At 32.1% G+C, this 9,794-nt stretch overlaps 1 pseudogene; it reads left to right on the forward strand.

Moving 5' to 3' along the window:
• Positions 1-3,352: 3,352 nt before the first annotated feature.
• LOC115992681 lies at positions 3,353-6,591 on the forward strand (annotated as a pseudogene).
• Positions 6,592-9,794: the final 3,203 nt, after the last annotated feature.

The raw sequence follows: 9,794 nt of genomic DNA on the forward strand, positions 1-9,794 counted from the left end.
AAAAAAGAAAAGAAAAAAGAAGAAGTGAGAAACCGTGTTATAATTTAAAACTGTGGGCTGCACTGCACAGTTGCGCACTGTGCAGCCTGTGCAGTGCATATGTGACTCATGTGACCAGGCCAGCAGGGCCTGTGCTATCATCCTATGACTATTAAAGCAAAAAACGTGTCCTAAGTTGAAAGGGTCTTAGCTAAAAAACGTGTCCCATGATGGGACTCCCATCAATGCAATAAACTAAAAATATATATAATTTAAGTTAAATAAATAAAAGAGTTTGAGTCTTCATTTTCGGAAAGACAAAGAGAGATTGAAGTAGAACCGAAGAAGATTACCTTTGGTAGAAAAAATTCAAGCTCGACTGATTGATTAAGTTTATGGAAAAAGATTAAAGGTTAAGATGAAGATAAAGAAAAGAAAGATAAGAATATGAAAGGAGAGGCAGAGAGAAATAGAGAGGTGAGAGATTTTTTTTTTTTTTTTGAAATTTATAATCTTTATTTTAGTATATTTTAAGACAATTAAGCTGTATTATTAATGAGTTTATTTGGTATTAATTTTATTTAACATATTTCAAAAATGAGTTAATAAATTTATTTTTAAAAATTTAATTTTGTTAATTGAAGTTTGACTATTTTTTTATTCTTTTAAATTTTCTGTATTTTAAGATATGCCTTTTTAATGCATTTTATTAACCGATAAAAATGCTTAATTTTTTTTAATTAAAATATATAAATAAATATATTATATATAATTTTTTATTATAAGTGAAGCCTTCTTTTATTTAAGAGTTTTAAACAATTGTATTAATTGCATCACTTATCAAGTCGGTACTGATTCACCGTACATATTTTCTTTACTTTCTGTAACTAATAATACCCTAGGATTAGACCTATAGAATGGGATAAAAGTCACGTGTAAAAGAAGAGCAACATGTGAACTCTTCTTCAGGTACACGTTTTTTTTTTGTGCCACCGGCCACCATTTTCATCTTTTGAGAAGAAGACAACTCGAAGTACAAGCTAGGCCACATTGACTCCCTATTCATCCTATCAAAACCAATAAACAAAATATAATAATAAAAAGAAATTTAAGGCTGTTAACATTATTATTATTATTTTTTTTCACTATAATTTATGACTTGTCAAACTTCTTTGACTCCCTATTCACCCCTATCAAAACTAATAAGCAAAATATAATAATAAAAAGAAATTTAAGGCTGTTAACATTATTATTATTATTTTTTTTCACTATAATTTATGACTTGTCAAACTTCTTTGACTCCCTATTCACCCCTATCAAAACTAATAAGCAAAATATAATAATAAAAAGAAATTTAAGGCTGTTAACATTATTATTATTATTTTTTTTCACTATAATTTATGACTTGTCAAACTTCTTTGACTCCCTATTCACCCCTATCAAAACTAATAAGCAAAATATAATAATAAAAAGAAGTTTCAGGCTGTTTGTTTCTTGTTTTAGCCCTCATCTATACTGAGTCACTGACACGCTCACATCATCAACATGACGCTGCTGCTGCATCGACTCTCCTATTCACCAAAAAAAACAACTTTTTAAGGTAAAAACTGTGTAGAACCGGACCACCATGACCATGCCTAATTTTTTTCAGATCCATCCATACTTAATATCTATTATTGAAACAGTACAGATACCGAGAATATAATTTAATCCATTCTTCAATTCGAATAGTAAAATTCATTAGATATTTAAATAGTTTCACTTCTTGGCCAAAATATTCACATTAAAAAAAAATCTCTAATACCACATAAATTTTAAATTTTACCAAAGAACAAAATTCCTTAAACTCTTACTTTAAGAATGTTGCCAATCATTCTTTATTTCAGTCATTTAAGTAGTTTTCTCTCTTAAAATATCTCTCCATGTATGTTAACTTAATAAACTTATATATAACTAGGGTTTCAATCTCATTTTTTAAAAACTCCCTTATAATTATAAATTATAAAATTGGCCCACAAATGAAAATTACTTAAATACCCTTCTTTAATTTTTTTTTTCTTTCGGTTATTACAATTAGTACTACTACTACAGCAACAACAACAACTGCTACTACTACAATTACTCGAAACCACTATTTATATTTTCATTATCACAATAAATAATAGACCCTAAGAACTTAATAATTTGCTTAATTCTTATGTTGTGTTGTTGTTATTGGTATTATTAATACTTCTGTTGATGTTATTATCATCACCATCTCTGTTATTTAAGTAGTATCGTCAACTCTCAATGTTAATACAATGCTTAATTTCTTTATTTATTCACGAAAAACTGCCAATTGTCATACTTATATAATATCTCAAATAAAATATATTCATTCCTTTTGATAAATTTAATTTTTTAGAAATTGGTTAAGGCAAAAAAGAAAAAGAAAAAAAGAAGTAATGCCATTAACACAGTTTTTATGTTTTTCAAAACAAATTTCATCATTGCTAAGTTGTGGGTACATGCATGAGTGTCATATGCCTCCATTATTTATGGTCAGTCACTTTAATAATTGTGAAATTTATTGTAAAAAAATTTGAGTTCGTACCATTATTAAAAAAAAAAAGGTTATGTTAACCAATGTCATTTTGTATCATCAAGATGGTTTCGACAAGTATCACTTGCAATGAAAAATAGTAAAAACTAAAAAAAAAAATATAACTTTTAAACTAAAAGTTACTCGACTCCTAGAACCAATAGATTACATTAAAAAAATTCCCAAAAGAAAATATTCCTCTCTCTCTCTCTCAAAAAGTATATTTTTTAACTAGTCACTTTAATACATGCACTTCTCAAAAAAAAAAAAAAAAAAATAGTGTAGCTCTCTTTTAACCTTAAACTTATTATCAAAGGTCATATTTAAGATAAATAAATTTATTTTATGTTTTGCATAATATGCTTTATATACAATTGTTGTTAAAAGTCTATTCTTAATTTGATTTTAAGTGAATTTGCCTATTACTTGTAAAGGATTTTCTTTTTAAGTTTTTTTTTTATTATTAGCAAAAATATATAACACAAAATGAAGTGAAAATCACACAAATAAACCCTATATATATATATATATATATATATAACTTAAAGTTCTTACCTTAAAACTAAAATTCTATCAAGGTGGTTTGAAACCACATAACCCTTGTGTTCTCGATATTCTTATTCTATATTTCTTTTTTCGCATCCATCCTAACATATACAACATAGTATAACACATCACATTACTAATATATTTAACATAATTAAATAGGACCAGAACCCAAGTCAAGAAACTCAACACCATGGTACATTTGAGAGGCAGTCTACAACTATGACTTTCAGCAAAAAAATGAAGTGTCTACAACTATTACTAGTCAAGCAATGAGTGACAAAAATCAGCCCGTGATTTTTTCTCACCGTTATAAAATACTACCAAGTTGTGGGTGAAAAGTTCATAGTATTCTCCATTCCCTCAAGTTTGAGGACATCATGGAAATTACTTCCCATCTACTTGCAATTGCAGGGTTTTTTCTATTGGCTCTATTGTACAATCAATGGAGGGTGAGAATTGGAAGTCACAAAATTAAGGGTATGTTGGCTCCAGAGCCATCAGGTGCCTTGCCAATCATAGGTCACCTTCATAAACTACATGGCCAAAACCCAATTGCACGAACCTTAGGTGCTATGGCTGATAAAGTTGGTCCCATCTTCATGATCAGACTTGGCATGAAACCTGCTCTTGTGATTAGCAATCATGAGGCAGTCAAGGAGTGCTTCACTACAAATGACAAGGCTTTTGCTGCACGTCCAATGTCTAGCCAAGGAAAGCACCTTGGCTACAACTATGCAGCATTTGGTTTTTCCAGTTATGAAAAATATTTGCTCAAGATCCGAAAGCTAATCAAGCTAGAACTCCTCTCTAGTCGTCGGCTTGAAACGGTAAAGAATGTGCAAGTATTCGAGGTGGAAACTGTGATTAAAGATTTGTACACTCTCTGCAAGAGCAACGAGGGCAACCAAGCCAACGTGGTGATTAGTGAGTGGGTTGAGCGCCTAACCTTTAATATTATTACTAGAATGATAGCAGGGAAGAGATACTTTGATAGCTTCAGTCATGGAAATGATGGAGAGGCACAAGCCGCACAGCGTATAGGGAAAAGTATTAAAGCCTTCATGTACGCAGCTGGGGTCCCTATCATTTCGGATCTAATTCCATTTCTAGGATGTTTTGATTTGCTGGGCCAAGTAAAATCTATGAAGCGTATTGCAAGGGAATTGGACTCCGTAGCAGGAAGTTGGATTGAAGAACATAGTATGAGAAGGCTGAAGGGTAGTGAACCAACCGACAGGCTGGACTTTATCGATGTCATGTTATCCGAAATTGAGGATGATGCATTCGGCCATACGCGTGAAACCATTATAAGGGCAACAGCATTGGTAAGTTATTGTCATTTATCGCACAACTTAAACTTGGTCATCATTGGTCTTTTTTTGCTTATTAATTATCAGCTCACTCCCGACATTTTGGATCCAAATAAATTTATGAGAAAAAGGAAGGTGAGAACAATATGAAAAAGAGGCACAGCTTGCGATTTCAGCTTTTTTATTTATTTTTTATTTTATTTTTTTTTAAGCCGTAAAATTTGACTTTTTCTTCCATATACTGTTCACACGTTTCAGATTTTCTCCACCAGAGTGCACTATTTAGCATAGTTCACCTACTGTTTACGCACGGTACATGAGACTCATAAACACTTTATTCAGGAAAAAAATATTAAAAATGGGTTTCATGATATTATTTACACATTTAAAAATTATTTTACTATAGTATTTTTAGTTTTCAGCAAAATAAGTTGTATCTAAACGAACCCTTAGTTTGGATATAAATGCAAACGCGTTTGAACATGCGGTTGTGTTTTTTTGTGTAAATTCTGTACACTGTTTACGGGATCCATAAGTACGGATTTTAACAAATTTTTCTTTAAAATTGGGTCCAACAACATTATATATTTAAAAATTATTTTACTACAGTATTTTCGATTTTCAATTTTTAACAATAAACAGTATCTAAACCGACCTTATAAAGCACACCGATAAAAAAGAGCCAACAAATATCAAAAAAGTGAATAACACCTATTTAAAGACGAGATGTGAGGTAAACAGTAAAAACAAGAATGGGTGGGATTCGGATCAGGGAAAGTGATTTATTTATGGTTTACAAAATACCCTACGGGTTTGTTTATTTACAAAAAAAATACTATATATGCTTTATTTTTAATAGCAATCTAATCATTTTATTTGATTTTTGTAAAACAATATATTAAATTCATTATAAATTATACTTTTATTTAGTTTAATAATAGTGTGTGTCATGTGGGTGTGTGTTTTAATATTTATATTTGATGTTAACTACGAAACAGTGTATCAGTATACACTAATACCAAAATATTTCATTCCAGTAGTAAATCTGAAATAGAATTCAAAATTTTGATCTCAATTCAAAAAATTGTTGAAATTTCAATTCCTTAAAATTTTAATACCTCAGTTTCCAAAAATTCTTAAGCAAAACTATAAAAAGTTGATTAACAAATGAGTTTTATTCAATGCCCCCCCCCCCCCCCCCCCCATTTAAATTCCTAGCTCCATCGATCCCTAGATATAGGTTGAACCCTCTCTACAAAGAATATAATACTCTATAAAGAAACATTACTTTCTAATTTGGGAAAAATTTGTTACATACACTGTGTAAAGACTAATAACCAGTGCACTTGTAATTAAGTGTGGCCTCAATTTCATGTTGTAGAGTCTCATCTTGGGTGGCTTTGAGACTACATCTCTAACCTTGACATGGCTCCTGTCCATATTATTGAATAATAAACACGCTTTGAAGCAAGCTCAGGAAGAGCTCGATCTCAAGGTTGGCAGAGATAGGTGGGTGGACGACCATGATATCAAAGATCTAGTTTACATCCAAGCCATAGTGAAGGAAACGTTGCGCTTGTACCCACCAAGCCCCTTATCAGTTCCACATGAGGCCACAGAGGATTGTCATGTTTGTGGCTATTACGTCCCAAAGGGTACTCGTTTGCTTGTTAATGTGTGGAAGTTGCACCGAGATCCAAGAATTTGGGAGGACCCAGAAAAGTTTCTACCGTAGAGGTTCCTCACAAGCCATGCAAGTATAGATGCTTCAGGTCAACATTTTGAGTTCATACCATTTGGGTCTGGGAGACGATTTTGCCCGGGTTACGCAATTGCATTGCAAGTATCTTACTTGGCAATAGCTCGCTTGCTTCAAGGATTTGAGTTCACAACACCATCAAATATGTTGGTAGATATGATGGAAGGGTTGGGCATTACCTTACCTAAGGCAACTCCCCTTGAAGCTCTTCTCACTCCACGCCTTGCTTCCAGACTCTATCAATCCCAGACAGAAATATAAACCATGCTTTCCAATAGTATCTGTTTTCAATAAGCTTGCATATGCAAGGAGTTTTATAGTTCAATAATGTCGTTTGTCTAGCTCCTTTATATGGAGAAGTCAGTTCAATCTCCGTTTGATTGAATGTAATAATAATTATAAAAGGAAAATAAGCTTGCACGCTATTTTGACTTCATGCCATATGGATGGATATGAGCCCCTAATATGGTCATATTTGACTACTGTAAGTTGAAGGATCATGATTGGTTAGATGGCATCGTTGTTAATGGTGAGGATGAACCTATTGGTTTCAATGTTTTTTAACAGGGATTTTACTGAGAGGCACCCTTTAGGAACTTTTTTTTGGGAAAAAGAAAAAAAAATTATTTTTTTAGCTTTTTCAATTTTTCATAAAAAAATTTCTTGAAATGGTTTATTAATAGATGTCCTTAATGAAAATTATGATGGAAAATAATTCTCCCATTTAAGTAAGATTAGCATAATAAACCTGTAAGGTTGAATTTAATCAATCATCTTGTTAGCTTTATTCCGTGCCAAATTTGCTTGTATTTCAGCATTTAGTAACCCTGTATTTAGGTGGGATTGTTGTAAGGGTAGTGAGTGAGATAGAGTGTTGAAATGCTCAAGAGTGTGCAAGAAAACAGAGACTCGCGACTTGATCTCGCGAGTGACTCGCGGCTTCAAGCCGCCAGAAGCAGCACACGTGCCAAGCATGCCAAAAGTTGAAGCGTCATGCTAGCTGGAGCACTACAGGACAAAATAGGACAACTGGCCGTTCTGTTACCTCGTAGCTGGATCTCGCGACTCAGTCAAGCCATGAGGACAAGCCGTGAACCAGCCCTATTTTGAAAAACCTGACTTTTCACATTCCATTCTCATCCCAGTATAAGTACCCCTTATATCCACAAAAGAAAGAGAGCCTCCAGAGAGAATTTTGAGAGAGAAACCCTAGAGTAAAATAAGATTGATTCATCCACAATCTTTACATAAGAGATTCTTCAAATTCCTCAACTCTCTTCCTCTCCATTGTTAAATCCTTAAGAAGCTTTTTACCAAAACATTTTTCTCACCATATCCATTACTATGAGAGGGCTGTTTGGTGTTCTGGGAAGCAGTTAGGAAGAAACCAATCTACATTGGTTAATGCTATGGTCAAGTAGCGGAATCCGGGAAGCTAGAAAAGAAATAGGTTCGGCGCAACCTCGTTGGAGCAAGAAGCTTGGAGGGCTTAGGTACACTGGGTAGATTAGGTTTGGAGGGTCTATTGGTGTTCATGTATCCCAACTACATTTTCTAGTGGATTACTTACCGCTTGGAAGGCGGCGGAGAGGTTTTACGCCGAGGGCTTCGGTTTCCTCTTCGATAACATATCATGTGTTGTCCTTGTGTTTGTATCTTCCTTCCCTTTATCTTTGCCTTTTATTATCTGCTGTGGATGTGATTTTAATTAGCTTAGATTGATTACCAATTCTGTTTATAGTTTGTGTTCATTTTCCGCACACTAGTTGTTTGTCATAAAACTTGAATTGATTATTTTGTATTTGGGGGTCTAAACGTTTAAAGATGTTTTATACACTATTTGAACTTTCAAAACCAAATATGGCAAAAAGATTATAAAATAAACCAAATATAGCAAAAAGATTAAAAAAACACGAAAAATAAATAAACACAATTAATTAACCAAAACATAGTCAAACATAATCAAATATCTAGAACCCTAAACACTAAACTAACATGAAGCAAATAAAACAAACATCAACATAAACAAATAATTAAGGAACAAAATCAAAGAATTAAACTAAACTACATTAAATAAATAAACATGTTAAATTTTACATAAAACTAAAATAACAAACCAAGAACAATAACAACAGATTATAAACAACCTAAAATTAGATTAGAACATATAAGCAAGATCATAACATCAATCAAACATGATAAGAACATTTATGATAACATCAAACAAAGAACCATGTGAATCCTATATCGCAAAGTGAGAAATCATGGAAAAGAGACTCACCTTACTTTAGAATCACAGATTTGAGATAGTTTAACCGACCCCTCTATGCCTACATTACAAATATTAGATTGAGATAACAAGAATAATTAAAGAACATAACAATGGTTAGTAATCATAACTCAAGAACAAAAGATTTTGAAAATGTTTCAGAAAAAAAAAATTTGAAAAACAAACTTTTTGCCTTGGAACTAACTAAAGAGAACTTTTTTATTTGTAAAACACGTACAAAGGTGTTGTGTTATGGTTTTGGAAAGAGAAAAATAAGGTTTTAGAGAATATGGAGACCAAAAACTTACTCTCTCTAACTAGGGTTTTGATTGGAGACATAAGATGGGTATTTATAAGTTAAAATTAGGATTTTCGGGGATTTTTAATGGTTTTTGGTCGTTTCCAAGGGTCTAGGGGCTGGATCACATCAAAGAATGATGCTTTGGGCCCTTAAAAATGAAGTTCCACTGTCTAGAAAATCGGCCTGCATACACATCTTTCGAGGGTGCGCATGCACCCTTGATTCATGTGTACACATGCCCTAATTCATGATAGTTTTGATGGCCTGACTTCAAACGGTTATAACTTACTCAATATATATCCAAATTAGGAAAATTTTGTTTTCAAATTGAAGCCCAGGATTCTACTTTCCAATGAAACAAACCTCACTAAAATTTTTTTTGTGGATCAAAAGTTATGGTCAAAACAGTGAGTGAAAGTCATTTTTCAAAATTGTTTTCAACGCGATTTGAGCACTTCTAAGTTGTGAATTGTGATTACTTCTAAACTATTGTGAACTCTCTAAATACCTTTGGTTGACATATGTCAAGCTCATTATTGGAGTCAGGAACCAAAATTTATTAACGGGTACATAATGAGGTGTCTACACTCCCTTAACAATATTATGGATTCTTTTAAGAGTTATGCGAAAGTTGCAAAATTTTCTTCAGTAATTTTACAAACTTTTGACGTAGTAAATTCTTATTGGTTCACATTTAGGCCTATCACTGACATCACTTTTTTACTTACTAATAACCGCTCATCACAATAGAAATTTGTAAAAAAAATTGTAACTTTAGCATTTTCTTCATTTTAAAAGCTATAAATAAAATTTAAAGATCTAAAATCTAATACAAAATATTCATTCAAAAAAAAAAAAAATTAACCCAATAGCAAAAATTACAAATAGTAAAGTTAAAAACAATTAAGCTTAATTAACCAATTTTACCAAAAAGAACTACCCGGCCCTTTTAAAAATAAAAAAATAAATAAAAAAATTGTGTCCTTACCCGGAAGGAGATGCACACATAAAAAACACAAATAAAAAAAATAAAAAAATAAAATCCC

The sequence above is a fragment of the Quercus lobata genome, chromosome 5 (assembly GCF_001633185.2).
Source record: "Quercus lobata isolate SW786 chromosome 5, ValleyOak3.0 Primary Assembly, whole genome shotgun sequence".
Taxonomy (NCBI): domain Eukaryota; kingdom Viridiplantae; phylum Streptophyta; class Magnoliopsida; order Fagales; family Fagaceae; genus Quercus; species Quercus lobata.